Below are 19,043 nucleotides of genomic sequence, written 5' to 3'. Positions count from 1 at the left end.
ACACAGGCTAGGTTGTCATCTGAGTTGGGACTTCTGGAGTTTGGATAAGGGTGACTTTTCTAACCCCTGTGTACCCTGCTAGATCTGTTTGGTAGGGTCACCTGCTGGAGCCAGATGAAGCCTGGGACCACGGCCCCTCGTACCTTCGTGACTTCTACTTTCCCTGGTGAATTCATCTTGTTTTTATATGTGCTATTTTTGTTTTCTTAATTACTCATTTTTTCCATATTTTATACCTTCTTTCAAAAAATAAGAATCTCCCCCAATATTATATTTGATGGCTATTTGGATATCAGAGATGTAGATGAATGTGCCTTTGCGTTTCTGTATGTGAAATTGATGGGTTTTCTCCTTATCTTCCCTCCAAGTTCAATAAATGCTCTGTGGTGATCATGATCAATCACCTTTAACCACACTGTAAAGGCTATTTCCCCCCTATTTTTAAAAATGGGTCTGCCAGTGTAGCAGAGGGGTTGAACTCAAGTGTTCCTTCCCTGCCCAGTGCGATGGCCCTGGGGACACGCTCATGGTTGATACTTTAATCAGATCCCTCTTCTCTGTTCCCTGGAAATCTTCCTCTGGTATTTCTCCTGACCCTGATCCCCGGGAGTTTCACCCCTCCTCAGGCCAGTGGGGGAGCAGTGCTTTGGAAAGCTGGACAGAGAAGAGCTGTGGTGAAGAATGTTTGTCTTTTCCTGTCCAGGAAAAGTCACAGGAAAGCCTTTGCTAGGAATAAGCTTTTTGGAAGGACACTCAGCCCACTCTGGCCTGAGCCCCTCAGGGGGCTGCACCCTCTGTGGGTGCTGGGGTGTCGCTCAGCGGCAGGATCAGCAGCCTCAACCTTGGGGGGCCCAGTGCTACTCCTCCCCACCCCCCGCCGAGGGCTGCCCCCTTCCCTTGGGCCTTTCTCCCCTTTCGGAGCAGAGCAGGTGCTGAGGGTCTCGTGCGTCCTCCTGCTCCCTCGGCCTCTCTCCTCCCAGCGTATCTCTGCCACTCAGCAGGGCGCCCCGAGAAGGCATCGCTCCTCTACCACTCAGCAGGGCGCCCCGAGAAGGCATCGCTCCTCTACCACTCAGCAGGGTGCCCCGAGCGCTGGCATCGCTCCTGAAGCTGTGGCCTGTTTCTAGCCCCGTGCACACGTCTCGTGGTCCTGAGCTGCCTCGCCTTTGCTCACGCTGTTCCCTTGGCTTGTTCCCTTTGCTGTCTCCTGTTTCCCTTGGCCGACTCCCCTTTTCTTTTGAAGACTCAGCTTAGTTGTCCAATTTTGGGATGTCTTCTTTGGCCCCAGGTTGTTAGACGCCTCTTCTGAGCCCCCATCACGTCCTGTACGTACCTCTGTTCCAGCTTGGACTGTGTCCTATTGAAATGGCATTCTCACTGGCTTGTCTTTAGTACTAGACCATGGGCCCCTGAGTGTAGAGGTGCTATCTGATTCACTGCTGAATTCCATTGCTCAGTACAACATCCAGCAGAGTGGTACTCAGGCAATATATTTTTTTTTTTTTTGTATGAGAGAGGTAGACTAATTTATTGACTTGGGGATTCAAGGGGCAGCTGTAAGGATGGGGTATGATCTCAGTGTTATGCTCTAATTCACAGCTTGCAGACCCTCTTCATGTAAATTAGAGGCACTGATCTAAGGTTCAGCTGCCCCAGGCCTCCCAAACCAACCACAGGTCTCCATGTCCTTGTATGCTTATAGCCATCTGCACCTGTTGGGAAGCTCTGCCCTCCATGTCCTATCTTCCCCTATAAAAGGGCTCTGCTCTAGCTTGTCTAATCTATCTACTATGCCCCAAACATGTCTATAGTTCTATCTTCCTCCTCTTTACTCATGCCATCCTCCCTGCCTGGAACACCTGTTTCTGACTTTGTCTTTTGTGTGGTCGCCTGATCTATTTTTTTAAGATCTTAGTTGAGCCCCTGTTTCTAGGAGCCCTCACTTCCATAGCCCCCGCAAGTCTACTTCTCCTTGGACTCTGACCTTCCACAGTGCCTCTTTGCATTTCCAAATTGCCATGGACAGATCTCCTCCTTGGGCCTGTCTCACTAGGAGAATGGTAAGTAAATTGGTGGCCCAAGACCCAAGTGTGTCTCCCTGACTCCTTAGCTTGGTCCCTGGTGGGTATTAGGGGATGTTTGGAATCTTTCTTTCCCTGCACTGGTAGCCGCGGGAGGCTGCTCAGGGAATGTTGGGCCCAGAGCTGCACAGAGGACAGGAACGGGGGGCCGGGGGGTCTCCAGAAGTGGAGCAGGTGGCTGTTGGTAGGGGAATTTTAGGAACCTTCCATCTAATACTATCTCCTCCATCTGGAGTGCAACTAGCAGTGGGTCTATTCTCCCAAAGAGCAGCTGAGAATAGGTCACACTATGGTTTTGGGGCTTGTCCATGGCTAAGAGACACTCTAGTGTCAGAGGTTACCAGGATAGAAGCTGCAAGGCAAGGAGAAGTCATGGAGAAACACCTTCCCTGACTTCTCCCCTTCTGTGGGAGCTGGTCCAGCTGCTGCTGGCTGGCAGACAAAACTCAGAGAGGCTCAGGCCTCCCTCTGCCTCTGCTGATGAAACTGGGACCACCCTTTGCAATCTGGAGAGGCCACAGCAAATGAAGTGCTTATTTGAAAGGTCCCCTGGAGCCATCCTTATGGGATCAGGATGCAGAAAATAGTTTAACGAGGACACCAGCCTGCAGGTGCACCTGTGCTAATTCTGTAGACAAAGGCACTAACCTGACAGCTCAGAGAGGAAGGGGCCATTACACTTCTTTGGGGAAACATCAGTCCTGCAGGGCAGACAGAAGCACCTCACTGAAGCAGGAGGCAGATGGCAAAGGCATCTTTGGGACTGTGTCCCATTGGTCTGTCCGGTTAGCCTGCCCCTTTATGGGCTCGGCAGCATCCCTGGGACCTGGCCATGACTCCTTAGTAACCTAGGGTGGCAGAGAACTGGGGATTGGAGGATAGTGAGGACTGTAGCATCTAAAGTGGGAAGAACAGGATAGAAGTTCCCACACAGAGAACTCAGATGGGGAACAGAGTCTAGCACAACAGCCTTTACGGATTTTGACTGCAACTCCCAGCAAGAAATATGTTTAAAATCCTATTTCATTGCATTTTAAGTGTGGATGTATATACTTATCTGTATGTACACTTATAACTGAAACAAAAGTGTCAGGAGACAATGCCTGTTGCCACTCTGTAGGATGCACTTGGAACATTCTGTTCAATTTTTTTTTCATTAAAATAAGCTTCCCTTGGTTGTGACCCACTATGTTTATTTTATGAACCTTCCAGTGAGTTGCTTCCCACAGTTTGAGGAATGCAGGGCAGACACAGGACGCTGGAACAGAGCGCTGCCCAGCCTGGGAGGGGTGGCGCGGCCCATCCCCCGTGCCTGCTCCGTGGGAGAACGAGATCCAGACCGGACCCCCTTGATGTAAATGAGATGATCGGTGTGAAGTGGGTCACACAAGGCTTGACATCTGCAAGCGTTAAAGAACCATTAGAGATGCTGATGTTGATGACGATGATGATGATGATACTGATTTCTGTCTTAGACAGCAGAGGGAACTGCTGTCGCCCTTGGCTGTTGCCTGCTTTCTGAGAGCTGTCACCGCTGGAGTGAGGATGTCTGCCTCTTTGCTGCCTGTTTGGAAGCCGCAGCTTTGCAGGGCGGTGGGGTGCGCGTTGAGAAGGGGAGGGTGAGGAAGTGCAGCGTGCAGGGAGGTCGCGGTGCAGGTTGGGACCTGCGCGAGGATCGTCAGTGATGCGTGTTCAGTGTGGATAGATTCTCCTGCATTTGCCATGCCACACATGTGGATGGAGATGAGACAGCAACACAAAGAAGTAAAAAAGTCTTCAGCTAGAAATGTCAGACAAAATGGTCATAGTCTTGGAAGAGGCCGCCTGGAACATGGCGGGGGACCGGACATCAGAGCAGGAGGTAGCACCGGATTGTTTCACGTTTTTGGTGTGTTTCTTCATGCCCATTCTTGGCTATGTGTGCAGTGGGGAGCTCTGAGGTGCCCCAGCCTGCAGCTCCCTCCCCCAGCTCTGACATCCTGCAGCGGCGAGAGGGCAAGGTGGCCGTGCCACCTGGAAAGGGACTCTTCAGGCTTACAGGGCAGAGTCTGGTCGCCCAACTTGGCCTGAGCATCCGCACCCACTCTGGACACAGCTAAGAAGGAGAGCTCCTGTCTGGAGGGCTTTGGCTTACCCACTCCGCTCATGTTGTGGACTTGGCGTGTCCTAAGGACAGCTGGCTCCTTTGCCCTGTCACCCTTTCCTGTTCCACACTGAGCTGATGCTTTCGGCTTCCCTCTTTTCCTGAGAGTGAGCCTGGGGTGTCGGTGTCCAAGTGGAGCAGTGCAGGCTAATGTAGGAAAGAGGGACAGAGCAGGGAGAAGTCTGGGCCTCTGGGAGACCAGGCCTTCCGAGGGGGCTTGTTCAGGAGTTCTGCTCCACAGAGCCAGAGGTCCTTGTGGGTTGGACCTGGCGTGTTAAGCTGCTGGGAGTGGGTGCAGAGGGTACCGAGCTCAGTGCTGGTACAAATGTAGCCAGTGATTCTGAGAGGGCAGTCAGGGGCATGGGTGGCTGTCCTTGGTCCCCATCCCTTGGGGTATTACAATGTCAGCTCCCTCTGGCCCGGGAGACTCAGCTGGACGGGGATTCCTGCTACACTTTCCCCCTGGCCAGATGACTTGGTAAGTGCGTGCCTCTGACACGAATAACCTCGTGCTGATGTGGAAGCCCAGAAAATTCTTCTTTTGTTAGGTTTAAGTCTCTCCCCGAGCTCCTCCCCTCTCCACTCTGAAAATAGCCTCTGAGCACTGTTGCTGTGTTTGAGCCGCACACACACTGCTCAGCACAGAGCTCTGTCCCTGCAGATGAGTGCCCAGAGCAGGATGTCGCCAAGTGAGATCGATCCTGCGTCTTTCCATTCTCTCTCTCTGCCTCTTGCTCCAAAGACCCTTACCATCTCTTACTTTAAACAACAAAGGGACAGTTTCTACCCTGTAGAGCAACTTCTCTTTGTCCTGTGACACTATATACATTAAGGAAAGCAGAGTACAGGCCAGGCCCAAGCCTTGTCTCGGGGCCTCCCTGGGCCCCTGGAGTCCCTGGGAGGGCCGGTTGTGCCTTGAGGAAAGGGCCTGGGGGCTACGGAGAAACGCCCTGGGAGCGGCGGACCTGGTGACCCTCTTTGAGGTGGGGACATCCCATGGTGGAACCGAGGGCATGGTTCAGGCTGTGACCAACCCAGCAGGGGAAAGGCCAGAGGGCCCAGATGGAGAAGTTGAGCTGCGACTAAAGCTCTATTCAGTCTGCCTTTGGGGACTAAGGTTAGCTTACCCACTCCGCTCATGCTGTGGACTTGGCGTGTCCTAAGGACAGCTGGCTCCTTTGCCCTGTCACCCTTTCCTGTTCCACACTGAGCTGATGCTTTTAGGGCAGGCTCTCTCTGCACCACTCCGGGTGAGAGGGTGGGTGACCAGGACTTGGGGTGCGGGTTGGCTAGGCACATATTTTCCATCTGCTGTGGGTCTGGCTGGAGCCTGGGAAGGAGACAGTGTCCACTGGAGGGCACTGTAGCACCACCTTGGGCGCCACAGCCCCGCTGCCTGGAGAGAGGAACTTGTGCGCCTCCTGGAACGCAGGGTATCTCCAGAGGGAGACAGAGATCAGCCAGGTGCCGCCTGCCTTCAGGGTTGTCACCTGTGTGGGGTGTCCAGCGCGGGCTCACACTCCCTCCCTCCCCCCCTCTCTCATTCCCCGCCCGTTCATGTGGACACACACAGACCCACACGTCCACTGTCACTAACATTCATAATGCACATATCACACATCCACATCCACATGTTCATAACTGCACACGTAGATGCACTCCTAATCACGTACCCTCACAAACACTCGATCAGTCACGTGGACTCTCACACCCATCACACACACACACTCTCTCTCTCTCTCTCTCTCTCTCTCTCCCTTGCCAGTTTCAGCCATGTGCCTCACACGTGCGGCCGGCCTGGAGCAGCTGTTTGTGTGGTGGGGCTGATGTAATGTCAAGAAATTTTGTGTTATATTTAAAATGACACCTGTAAAAATAATCTTCAATTTGTAATTTAAATACTGTAATACTCAATTATGTGGACTGACAGGAAGTGTCCCAGTGGCTTTGGAGAACAACATTCTTGTGCCCTGGGGACGGGTGGGGACAAGGTGGGCACAAGGTGGATGCCAGACCAGGCCTCCGTCCTGAGTGACCTGCCAGCTTGCCCAGCTGGGTACCTGGTGGCTTCCACACCCTGAGTGAGTGCCTACCTCCGCTGGCACCTGTCGTCCACCTGTCCATCTGTTCCCCACTCTCAGGCTGCTTCCAGAAAGAGCGCCCCCTGTGGGTTTACCCGGGAGACCAGAAGACACACTGTACCAGGGGAGAAAGAGGGAGGCCCTCCTTTGTGGATGGTCCCAGCACACAATTCCACCATCCCTCAACCCTTTCCTTCCACCCCACAGCTTCAGACTTGCAGTGGAAGTCTATAGTTTACAGCCCAGGGCACCTCCACCCCAAACACCCCCAGCATCGCTGCTCAGAGTCCTACCACTTCACTGTACATAACTGCACACCCGTGTTCGCCTCACAGCCCCCAGCCCCCAGCCCCCTGGCCACCCAGCACAAACAGCACTTTGGCCCCCCGCCCTCAGCCTCCCTTCCCAGCCGACCCACAGCTGTGGACCACAGAGCCACTGCCTTCGGACATCGGCTGGTGGCTGTTCTGCAGGGACTGGCGCCTGGGCACGTCCCAGACTGGGCACATCACTTTCCTCTGAGACCTGCTGCTTCTCCCCTTTTCTTCTCTCTGTGACTGACTGCCGCCCCCTCCCTTGCCCTGCCCCCATGACCTTGCCAGCACATAGGCCATTGCTTGTGACTTCTCCACATCCTTTGTCACCTACTCCTCAGTCACTTGGTTACCAAGCCCTGTCTCCTTTCTCCTTAAAAGTCTCCCTGGTCCGATTCTCTCCAGTTCTCTTGCGCAGCCCCAGGCTGGGACCCTTGGCTTCTCTTAGTGGCCTCCTTGCCTCCAATTCATTGTGTTTACCATGGAGGCAGAGGGACTGTTCGAGAGCAGTGCTGTCCAATAGAACTTTCTGGAATGATGGAAATATCCTAGATCTACTCAGACAAAAGTTGTAGCCACTAGCCACAGGTGGCTATTGGGTGGCTGAAATGTGGCTAGTGCCACTGAGGCACTGAATTTTAAATTTGATTCAGTTTTGATAAACTTAGGTAGCCGTGGGCGGCCAGTGGCCACTGCATTGGACAGCGCTGCCCCAGGACTTGACCTAGCTGTGCTGTCTGTCTGCCTTCATGCCTTCCCACTGTCTCGAACAGCACGTTTCAGCTGCGCAGTGCCGCTTGCCTGGCCCTGCTCATGCATCCAGGCTCGCGTGCCGCAGCTGGCCCTTTGCTTTCTGTGAGCCTACCTCCTGGACTCCCGTGCTTGCTGACCTGGAGCGTCTTGCTACACTGTTTGGACTCACAGTGCTGGCCCTTTGCTTTCTGTGAGCCTACCTCCTGGACTCCCGTGCTTCCTGGCCCGGAGTGTCTTGCTACACTGTTTGGACTCAGTGCTTTCTCTGCCTGGAATCCCCTTGGGTTCGTCCTCAGGCCCTGCCCACCTGGACATGTGTGCACTCAGACAGCCCTGCGTGGATGTGTGGCCTCTGCCCCTCGGACAGTGTGAACCCGAGCAAGGTCCTAGAACCCTGCTCTGTAAAGGGAGGTGTCACCCTCCCGCCTCACGTGGTTTGCAGAGCGCCATTAGTAATGCAGTCCAGAGCTCTGAGTGCAGCGCCTGGCCCACGCGGTGGATGGCGGCCGCTTAGCATGTCTGTAGGATGCCTGACTGTCTCTCAGACATCTGAGCCCATGTATGTGGCTTGTATCTGGCCAGCCCAAGGGCTTTGCCCCTTTCCCCTTCTGCACCTACTGAGGCAGGATGGGGCAAACCCCTCTCCATGGTAAGGGTAGTAGCAGCAACTCGCAGTTACTGAGGGCCGACTCGGGCTGGAGAGTCTCCTAAGGGCCCTTCAGCATCTTTCTCATCTTCAAGGCAGACTTCAGGGGTGAGATCAACATTCTCGTTCTAGGCCCTGGCTGGTTGGCTCAGCGGTAGAGCGTCGGCCTGGCGTGCGGGGGACCCGGGTTCGATTCCCGGCCAGGGCACATAGGAGAAGCACCCATTTGCTTCTCCACCCCCCCTTCCTCTCTGTCTCTCTCTTTCCCTCCCGCAGCCAAGGCTCCATTGGAGCAAAGATGGCCCGGGCACTGGGGTTGGCTCTTTGGCCTCTGCCCCAGGCACTAGAGTGGCTCTGATCATGGCAGAGCGACACCCCGGAGGGGCAGAGCATCACCCCCTGGTGGGCAGAGCGTAGCCCCTGGTGGGCAGAGCGTAGCCCCTGGTGGGCGTGCTGGGTGGATCCCGGTCGGGCGCATGCGGGAGTCTGTCTGACTGTCTCTCCCCGTTTCCAGCTTCAGAAAAAACCCCCCACAAAAAAACGAAAACAAAAACATTCTCATTCTACACATGTGGCAGGTGGCGGAGAGAAGCACAACCACCCTTCCAGGTCACACTTAGACTGTGTTGGAGCTGGAATGGTAACCCAGGCTCTTTTCTTTACGAAATGCCCAGAGGCCATGAGATGGGATGCACACTGATGAGGACTGAGGTCCACAGTATCTCAGAGTCAACAAACTGCTTTCACATCCGTGTCCCTCTGGGGCCCTGCATCACCCCTGGGGAGCCGGCAGGGTTGGGTCACTGTTCCCGTCACACAGATGGGGAGTCAGAGCTCAGAAGTCAGAGGTTCTCTCATGTAGGATTTGACATTTTGAAAGTAAAAGGGCACCTCCTGGGTCACTGAAAACCAGATTCTGTCCAGAAAATTTTTTGGTGGCTGGAGGTCAGTCCCCTTGTTGGCTGTGGGTGGCTTGGGACTCCTTCCTTCCCATCCACCTCCTTGTCCCTTTCTTTTCATAGTGCACTCAGCGGGGGAAATACTTTTGGACCCTGTCTTTTGGAATTCTGCAGTTTTTCCTTATTCACACCAGACCCGTCATTTCTAGAGCCTGGTTTTTCTTGGAAGGGCTGCCTGTGAGAATGGGCTTTTGTTTGGATTCCTCTGTCCCTGGAGGGGTAGGTGGGGGGCTGGGAGCCAGCCAGTCAAGGGTTCCCCTCCTCTCCTCTCGTGGCCTCTGTGGTTCTGCCATTGAGGCCCAGGGAGAAGAGCTGGGGCCTTCTCCGGAGGAAGGCAGGGGGCAGAGGGCTGCTTGCTTGAAGACTGGGCATTATGCTAGCATGTGGTCCTTTCTGACCCAGAAGACTGATCCTGGAAGCTTCTTGTCCAGGCTACTTTGGGCAGGTAGTGTCATTCTGGTAGGTCCCGAAACCCACATATATGTGTACTACCATGCATCAGAGGCGCAGGGCAGCGGGGAGGAGCCCCTGTGAGGACTGAGGTGCGCATGTGCGTGTGTGTGCCTGCAAAGGGCCACTGACAAGGCCCAGAGGAGACTTCAATCACTGGGAAGCGAGGCATGTGGGAAATAGGAAAGGGGTGATTTTTTCCATACATTCTTTCTTGAGGGGGAGATGCATTCTATTTATGGCTACATCTCCAGCCTGAGGTCTGGTGTATAGAAGGCATTTTGTAAATAATTGTTAACTCAACAAATTCCTTTTAAAAAATTAAGGTATAATTACATACTATGAAACACACAGAACATAAGTGTACACGCAGTCGATGAGTTTTAACAAATGTCTGTGCCCATGCAGACAGTACCCCCATCAAGATATAAGCATTTTAATCACCCACGAAAGTTTCCGACGCCCCTTTGCTGTGTGTCCTCCTCCCCCACGGATAAAAGAAACCGCTATTCTGAATACACCCTCATTGGTTCATTTTGCCTGTTGGAATTCATAGAAAAATTGGATCAAACAACATGAACTCTTTTTTTATTCCTGGCCCTTTTAGCTGAGCATAATGTTTTCAAGATTTACTCATTTTGTTGTGTGTATCAGCGGCCATTTCTTTGTATTGCTGTGTACTTTTCCATCCTATGAATCGACCTTAGTTTGTTTTTCCATTTTCCTTTTGATGGACTTTTGGGTTGTCTCCTGTTTGGAGCTTTTATGAATAATGCTACTGGGAGTATTCACATTTAAGTCTTTTTTTGTGGGCATATGTTTTCATTCCATTTGAGTCATTACTCAGGAGTGAAATGGCTGTATCATAAGGTGGGTATATGTTTACCTTGATAAGAAATGACCAACCAGTCTTCCGGAGCTGTTGTATTGTTTCCCACGCACAAAGCATGAGCAACTCCCTTATTATATGTCCTTTGCACCATTTGGTCTTGAGAGTCTTGGTGGTTTTAGCCATGTGAGTGGGTGCGTAGCTGTAACTCACTATGGTTTTAATTTGCATTTCCTTGATCACTAGTGATAGGGAGCATCTTTCTGTATGTTTATTGGCCACGTAGATTTCTTTGTGTAAAGCCTTTATTTCCTCCCTTCCCCCCAGTTTAGGCTTTTAAAAATAGATTTATGGGAATTTTAAAATTCAACCTGAACTCTAGTTCCTTGTTAGACATCCATAATTGTGAATACTTTTTCATGGCTGAGTTTTTTTTATTTTTGAGTGTCTCAATGAGTAAAATCAAATTCATCAATTGTTTCTATGGTTAATGCCTTTTGTGCTCTGTCTAGGAAAAATCTGCCTATTCCTTGGTTCTATATACATTCTCCTTTGTTTTCTTTTTTTCTGTACAGCTTTAGCTTCACGTTTAGGTTTGTAAATAAATCTTGAGTTAATTTTGGTGTGTGGTCTGAGGTGCGGATCAGACTCGCTCTCTGGCGGGGAAGCTTGTAGGTGAGCACCTGTTCTGACACAGGAAGCAGGCTGCTCACCGGCACCTTCAGCCGGGAGCCCAACTGTCTTTGGCCACCTCTGCAGGTGCAATCTAATTTCTACCTGCGGGATCACTTCCATAAGCAATAATTAAATAATCAGCTATTGTTCTGGGGTCATGGGTGGCTCAGATGGCAATTTGTAGGGATGTAGAGGAGAGCAAGGCTCTCCTGAAAGTCAAAGAAGGAGATAGACTCTTGGATAGGCTGTGATGAACGGACTTTGATGTGCTGAGGTCGGAAATGAACTCAGACAAAATCAGCAGTACTGTGCCTCATTCCCCAGTTATGGGGAAGTACTCAGTGGGGCATGCACACACACACACATGTGTGTACATATGTCTATACACATATATCTACATGTAAATTTAATCTATATCTAAATCTATCTCTCTGTCTCTTTATCAAAATCTCTATTTCTATATCTGAATCTTTATGTCTGAGTCTCTCTCTCTCTCTCTTTCTCTCTATTTCCATCTTTAATCTATACACCTGTCTCCAGAAATCTGTTAGGTTGAGGAGAACATAACAGAAGCAAACTTGCAAAAAGCTGGATGGCACTACCTGAGCACTTTAGTGGGGCTGGGCACAGGACGAGTCTTCCAACTTGCTGGTGGCCTCATCGCACTCTTTCCTTCTAAGTTATGGACCTGTAGATCAGGCCAAGCCTACTATTATACAGACACAGGCAGCAGACCCACAGTGGGGAAGGGACTTGTCCCATGCCAGGTCCCTGGCAGAGCCAGGAGCATAGCTCCCACTGCCCGACTCTGGGACCGAGCTCTCTCGTTTCCCAACGTCCCTCTCTGAGAGTCAGCTCTCCTTCCCTCTGCCTCTCAGTGTTCTCGCAGTGCTCTCGGATGCTGTTGACATTTGTCAATCCCCTGTGGGATTAGAGAGTCATGGCCATCAGCCCTTGCTAATCTCCCTCTGTGGACTTGAAATTGTTAAGCCATCAGAGCCGCTCTCGTCTGTCTTTCTAATAAATTGTGAGCTGTTTGAGGACAGGAACTATGTTTGAATGACCTTGGCATCCCCGTGTTTAATGAACCAACAGCTCGACCACCCTCGCATGCTGCAGGACCACCAGGCTGCTGAAAGTCAGCTTCAATAGGGAAACACTCAGGCCAGCACATTGTTCAGAGCCCAGCCAACAGCTGTGCCAAACGAGATTCTCAGGTTAAGTCGTTTCTGCTCCTCAGGTGGCGTTGATGCTTTCTGTACTCCTGTTTTCTTTCTAAGAACCCACTCAGCTCCCCAACCCTGAGATCTGTGCTTTGTAACTGATATATATATGCCATACAACCCTGTGTGACCCCCAACTGGGTTCAATCCTGATAGAATACTGGGTTTTCTGCCGGCAACGTAGACCTTGCCAAGACATAGTAAATGGCAGCTGGCTTGTCCATGGACAGCACAGATGTTTTATAAGCACAGCATTTGGTGTTATGGTGTCAGTTGACTTGGAAGGGGATAATAGAGGGGGACCCAGATCTAAGAGAGAGGACAGCGTTTGCTGTTTGAGCTCTCGGCTCAGGGCAAGGCTGAACTCCTTTGGCTACTTTTGTGTGTTTCCATGGACACAACCCTGAAACCCCAGTGCCGGAGTGTCCCAGAGGGCCCTAAGCGTGACTCTGTCGTTCCATCACTGGACTCACCAGTAAGTACTCCTGTGTCAGCTGACATGGGAGCTGTGAGAGTCCCCCAGCTCTGTGTACCCTGCGGGGGAAGAACCCGTTTGCGCATGCTGTTCCCTTTCTTGAAGCCCGCATCCTTGGAGTGTCCCTTGAAATTAGATTCCCTTTGTTTATTTTCTCATAGCCTTAGTGATGTGTTCCTGCTGACTTAGAGAAAAGCTATGTGTTCTGTGGAGGAGACAGTGAATAGCTGTTTTTTTAATCCAAATTTGGAGAAATCTCCATGGCCCCCAAGCCCTCCCGGGGGCCTGAGCAGAGCTCAACTATTGTCTGTTGCTAGAGGCTGCTTACCACGGGGGAGGCCGCGAGGCACTGGCCAAGGTACCCGGGCCTGGGGGCTGAGAACAGAGCTTGGGTCTCCATCATGTCTGCCAGCCTGCCCTCGGGAAGCCAGTGGGAATCACCTGCTGGTGGCCCCAGTTAAGCCCTGACATTTAACTTCAGCTCTGTCCGCAGGTCCCTACTGTAGTGTTTCTCTCTCAGTTCTTTGTAAACATCACTCATGGATGCCTGGCCTACATGACCTCTTCTAGAAAGTTCTCCCTGACTCCTCTGCCTAATCTAATTCAGTTCTGCAATCAAACTGGAACCTTATTATGGGCCACACTTCCAGCCTCTCCCTGATTTGGCCTCCAGCGATATCTGTCCCTGTGCCCTGGTGGACCTCTTACTTTGCTCTGATGAGTAAGTGTTGTTTTCCCAGTGTGAGTGGGGCCTGTGGTAGCAGAGACCATGCCTGATTCACCCAGGCAGTGAGCTTCTCACAGGAGCTTAGGTCAGTCCCACCCCCGCCAGAAAGGTTTCTGTTGCTTCCAGGTTGATTGATACGTTGTCCCCTGAGGCCCCAGCATTCTCTGCATAGATGTCTCTCTTAGCACTCATACAATGGCATATTTGTTTATAGGTTTCCTTCCTTCTAATAACTGATGAGCCATGTGAGGGCAGAGGCTACATTCTTTTTTTTTTTTTTTTTAAATAATTTTATTTTTTTAATGGGGCGACATCAATAAATCAGGATACATATATTCAAAGATAACAAGTCCAGGTTATCTTGTCGTTCAATTATGTTGCATACCCATCACCCAAAGTCAGATTGTCCTCTGTCACCTTCTATCTAGTTTTCTTTGTGCCCCTCCCCCTCCCCCTTTCCCTCTCCCTTTCCTCCCTCCCCCTGTAACCACCACACTCTTATCAATGTCTCTTAGTTTCACTTTTATGTCCCACCTACGTATGGAATAATGCAGTTCCTGGTTTTTTCTGATTTACTTATTTCACTTCGTATAATGTTATCAAGATCCCACCATTTTGCTGTAAATGATCCGATGTCATCATTTCTTATGGCTGAGTAGTATTCCATAGTGTATATGTGCCACATCTTCTTTATCCAGTCATCTATTGAAGGGCTTTTTGGTTGTTTCCATGTCCTGGCCACTGTGAACAATGCTGCAATGAACATGGGGCTGCATGTGTCTTTACGTATCAATGTTTCTGAGTTTTGGGGGTATATACCCAGTAGAGGGATTGCTGGGTCATAAGGTAGTTCTATTTTCAGTTTTTTGAGGAACCACCATACTTTCTTCCATAATGGTTGTACTACTTTACATTCCCACCAACAGTGTATGAGGGTTCCTTTTTCTCCACAGAGAGGCTACATTCTTAATCATCTTAGCATCCCTGTGTTTAATGAACTGACAGATCAAACCATGTCCCACTGCATGGGAACTGTTAATGTTCTGTTTCAGGGGAGGAACTCTTGGACAGACAGTTGTGCCTCCAAACAGACGCCACTGGATAGAACAGTGGTTGGTCCAGAATCCACTCTTCAGCCTGTTAGGTCCAGCTGGGGTCTGCTCCTTTTGGGAAGTGTGGGGATGCTCTTCCAGCTGAGGAAGAGACAAACTTTCCTACCCAAACTGCCTCATGGGTCTACCAAGGGGTCCACATCCCACCTCTCTGCGTGGGTTGTTGGGAACGCTGCAGTAGAAGGCAGGTGTGAAGGTGCCCATTCTGGTATGTGACACATCGTAGGTGCTTAGAGAATGCAGTTTCCCTTTGTTTCCGTCTTGAAGAAATCTACTGAGAACACATGGTCACTGTCCCTTGTGGGTTCCTATCTACAGCTGAGGCAAGCAGTGAAATGTTCTCTAGCTTAGAAACTGATCTAATCATGGAGGTGATTGGTGGGGTCTGGAGTTTGTCAACTTTCCTTCCTTTGTACTTCTCCATTCACCCTCCTCTGGTCCTAAGGTATTTTTCATGATCCCTGACAGGCGTGGTCTGGCTAAGACCTGCTTCCTTGTATGGGCTGTGAGCTCCTGAAGGCCAGGACTCTGGCTGATTTGTCCTGGGACCCAGGCATGGTGTCTGGCCGAAGGTAATGTCTTTGACAAGATGGTATGAAGACACCCCAGTGGATCTGATTTAGTGAGTTAGCTAGGGTCCCCAAAGGGCTTCTTCCCGAGTTTCCATTGGTCAGGAGCATTGGACATAGCTCAGGTGGGAGAGTGAGGTCCTGACATAGGGGACAGGAGTGTGCGGGGAGGAAGGTGCCATCACTGCACCTCCACCAGGCGGTGGCACTGCCAGGTCAGCCTGGGGAGCATTCTGGTTGGCTCCTGCACCCAGAGCGGTGGCCTGGAGGGCCTTGCCCACGTGATTGGTGAGGAGCTGCCCGACTTCTAAAGGCCCATTGACCTCGGGACCGCTTGGGCTGCCCCCCAGGTCCTTGGCAGAGCTACGCTTGTTCTGGGCTTTCCAGAATGTGCTTCCCATCAGCCTGCCTGCAGCTTGCCTGAGTGTTTGAAGTGGGGAGCAAGGTAAGTTGATACCCGCTGTAGCTCCGGGCCTAGTTGAGCCAAGCAGCCTGGCCCTGATTGCACAGGCCTACTCTGTGACCAGCCACATGGCTGTCAGGCCAGGGGACCGGAGCAGCTTATGATTCCCAGGAGGGAGAGCTCAGGTCCAGGGCCTGGGCCCTGATGGACGATTGTTATTTCAGTGTGTGTGCAGTTGAATGACATCATGCTATGGAGTGCATGAATTTTTTTTGTCAGTCTTTTAACACAAGTTTATGTTTTTCAGACCTTCAAGCTGCAGGTCATTTTTTACATTTGCTATTGAGAGCAGATGTGACTGATCCCTATCGGGTTCTACTGAAAAACGGTGGGGTTGCAGAAGGTCAAATGCAGAATGCCTTTCAATCTCAATTATTATTTCCTCCACTCAGTGGCCTCAGCAGGAAGCCTGTCTTGGTAATGGTGGCCTTCCAAAGATTCTCAGCCTCCTTGCCCCAGCCCCGACCACTGACATTCCCCACACTGTATGGCGTGTCTAGGTTCAGCAGTCAGCCAGGGGCAGAGAGCCTGGATGAGAGGCAGAGACTTAGTACTCTCTGGGTCTCAGTTGGCCCATCTGTACAATGGAAGTGTGGACTGGGAGATAGTAACAGGTGTTGTGAGACACTCATGACACTGCTATTCTTTGGTTTTGCAGCTCTTTGATTTGGGGAAGCCCGGCTGGGAGCTCTGTCTGTGGCATGACTATGCTTGCTCCAGGGTTTGGGGAAGTTTAGGGAGATGTGTCTAGTGGAGGTGAGTGAGTGCCTCTTCTCTGTGTGGCAGGTGGAGCAGGCAGGAGGGATACGTCTGGTGTCCCCTGGAAGAGAATTGTGAGGCGTGTCTTCGATTTTGCCGTCCATCACAGGAGTCATGCAGCAGCTCTTTACTCCAGCTCTCTTTTCATAGGCCTCTTTTATAGAGAAATTTCCATTTCAGATTTGGCAAAATACACTACTTCTCAAATCAGATTTCCTTCTTGCAAGTAAGTATTGGGGTGAGGCTGGGTTGGTTAGGGGCACACCCAGTTAAAGACTCCTGTCTGTTGTCCACAGTTGTAAGCACTGGCCTCCTATGAGAGGCTGAGTCCAGGATTCCGATGCAAAGGAGGTAAGAGAGGTCCCAAGTTTCAGAAAGGAACCCTTGAGGAGACTGCAACCCCCAAACAGAAAGACCAGACTTGCTTCTGAGAAGATGGTCAGCCCTATTCCAGGCTGGTATGGCAGAGGGAGCACTAGCTGTTCCTTCCTGGGGCTGCTGCCATGACTAAGTAATGGGACACTTGTGACAGCCTGGGGAAGGCTTTTGATTCAGACAGGATGTGTGGTTCTAAATGAGCACTAGGGGGGTTGACCTTCTGACCACCAGGACTTCAGTGCTGCATGGACTTCACTTATGCATCCAGTCATCAACTCATGGATTGATCCATCCATCCATCCATCCACCCACCCACCCACCTACCCATCTACCCATCCATTCATCCACCTACCCACCCACCCACCCACCCAGCATTTATGGAGCATCTTCTGTGCCATCCTCTCATTAGAGATGTAGAGATGGACAAGACAGTCTCTACCCTTGAGCTCAAAGGGTCAACTAAAGAATGCAACTGGAAATGATACTGGCAATAAGGTCTGTGGAATGGAGTAAAGCTCCATGCTTGACTCCAAAGGGAAAGTTTGGGAATGCAACAGGTATGGAGGAATAGAGGGTGGGGACAAGAGTGGGGACTGAAAGGAGGCACTTGAAAGACAATGCTTAACAGGATGCCACTGGGCACATGGGAACTGTTGACTTCGGGCACCTTGGGCCTTTTCTGCTTCACTTCTGGTGGCATCCCCAGTATCAGCTATAGGCCATCTTTATTTTGTGTCGCACTGAAAGGGACGGGTGTTCAGGTGTGTGTCTGTGGCAGGTGGGAAGGCTTGGAGAACCAAGGCAGCATCTCAGCCCCATCTCAGGAGTTGGGCATTACAGGAGGCTGTATTTCTTGGTTCTCTGACTTGAATATATATATATATATATAAGGTCTACCGGAAAGTTCTGTCCGTTTCTATCACAACAAGTTTTGACACATAAGCACATGTTTATTTGGCGCATGTGTGCCTCTCTATTTTTATCACTTAATGTATACATACTGACGTAGCAAATTAACTAAAACAAAGTGGATTCACGTTAGTCTTATGTGTGAAGCGATAGTGTACCCATAGCTACTGATAAAGTTCATTTACGCCACTGTAATTTTTACGAATTTCAACAAGGAAGAAATGCTACAGAAGCATGTAGAAATTTATTGAAAGTGTTTGGTGAAGGTACAGTTTCTGATAGGACACGCAGAAGATGGTACGAAAACATCGTAAGGAAAAGGGCATATTGTGAACCCGGAAAACCTAGCCCTTCCACCTCTAAACCAAATTTGACTCTGAATAAGAGAATGTTGTGTATATGGTGGGACATTTGAGGACCAATATATTATGAGCTTTTAAAACCAAACGAAAAGCTCAATTCGGAGACGTATTGTCAGCAACTGGATAATTTAAAGACAGCAGTCCAAGAAAAGAGGCTGGCGATGTTCAGTAGGAAGAACATCATACTGCATCATGATAATGCCAGGCCACATGCTGCTTTGGGACTCGTCAAAAATTGCAGAACTAGGCTGGGAAATTCTGTCACATCCACCATATTCCCTGGACTTAGCACCCTCCGACTATCACTTGTTTTTGTCCTTACAAAATTTTTTGAAGGGGCAAAAAATTCAAAAATGAAGAAGATATCAAACAAGCACTGGTTCAACTTTTCGCATCAAAAGATAAAACATTTTTCAAAAATGGGTTATACAAATTGCCCTCACGCTGGCAAGAAATCAATAATGGCAATTATATTATTTAATAAAGTTTATTGACGGTAAGAAAAATTTGTATTTTGTTTTATTCCAAAAACGGAAAGAACTTTTCGGTAGACCATATATATATATTGAAAGACAGTGATTTTTCTCTTTGACATGGAAACATCCTTTTGTCCACAGTGCACAGTGGCTACTCAGAAAGATTTGCTGACCAGGTGAGGCCAATTGTGTGGTCCCAGTGACCAGAACACCAGCGTGGACAGATGAACAGAACTCAACAGGCCTTTGTCAGCAGCATTGGGATCGGGGGAGGTGGGGTGTTCGTCTTCTCTCTGACTCCATCTCTACAGTGAGAGCTACCTACAGCTGACCCCAGGGCTGCCTGTCTTCCTTCCCACTCGTGCCTAGGAAGATTTTTCTTCTAGATGTTTCTATAAACATCTCAACGGCAGCTACTGTGTGAGTCGGCCGCCACAGCTGTGTAACCATCCCTGACATATCTTCCTTTCCCTCCTGCCTCATGGGAACAGTGTGGGAACAGGGTGGGTTCGTGGAAACTCTTGACTTTGAGCACCTTAGGCCTCTTCCTAGTGCGGGAAGCTCCCTGAGAAGTCGTGAGGTCTGGCCTGTGTGCTTGTCCTGGCGTGCGGCGCGGTGTAACAAAGAGTTAACCGTTTTGGCAGAAAGCAGGCTCCTCA

The sequence above is a fragment of the Saccopteryx bilineata genome, chromosome 6 (assembly GCF_036850765.1).
Source record: "Saccopteryx bilineata isolate mSacBil1 chromosome 6, mSacBil1_pri_phased_curated, whole genome shotgun sequence".
NCBI lineage: Eukaryota > Metazoa > Chordata > Mammalia > Chiroptera > Emballonuridae > Saccopteryx > Saccopteryx bilineata.
Note: the sequence above shows the minus strand (reverse complement) of the source record.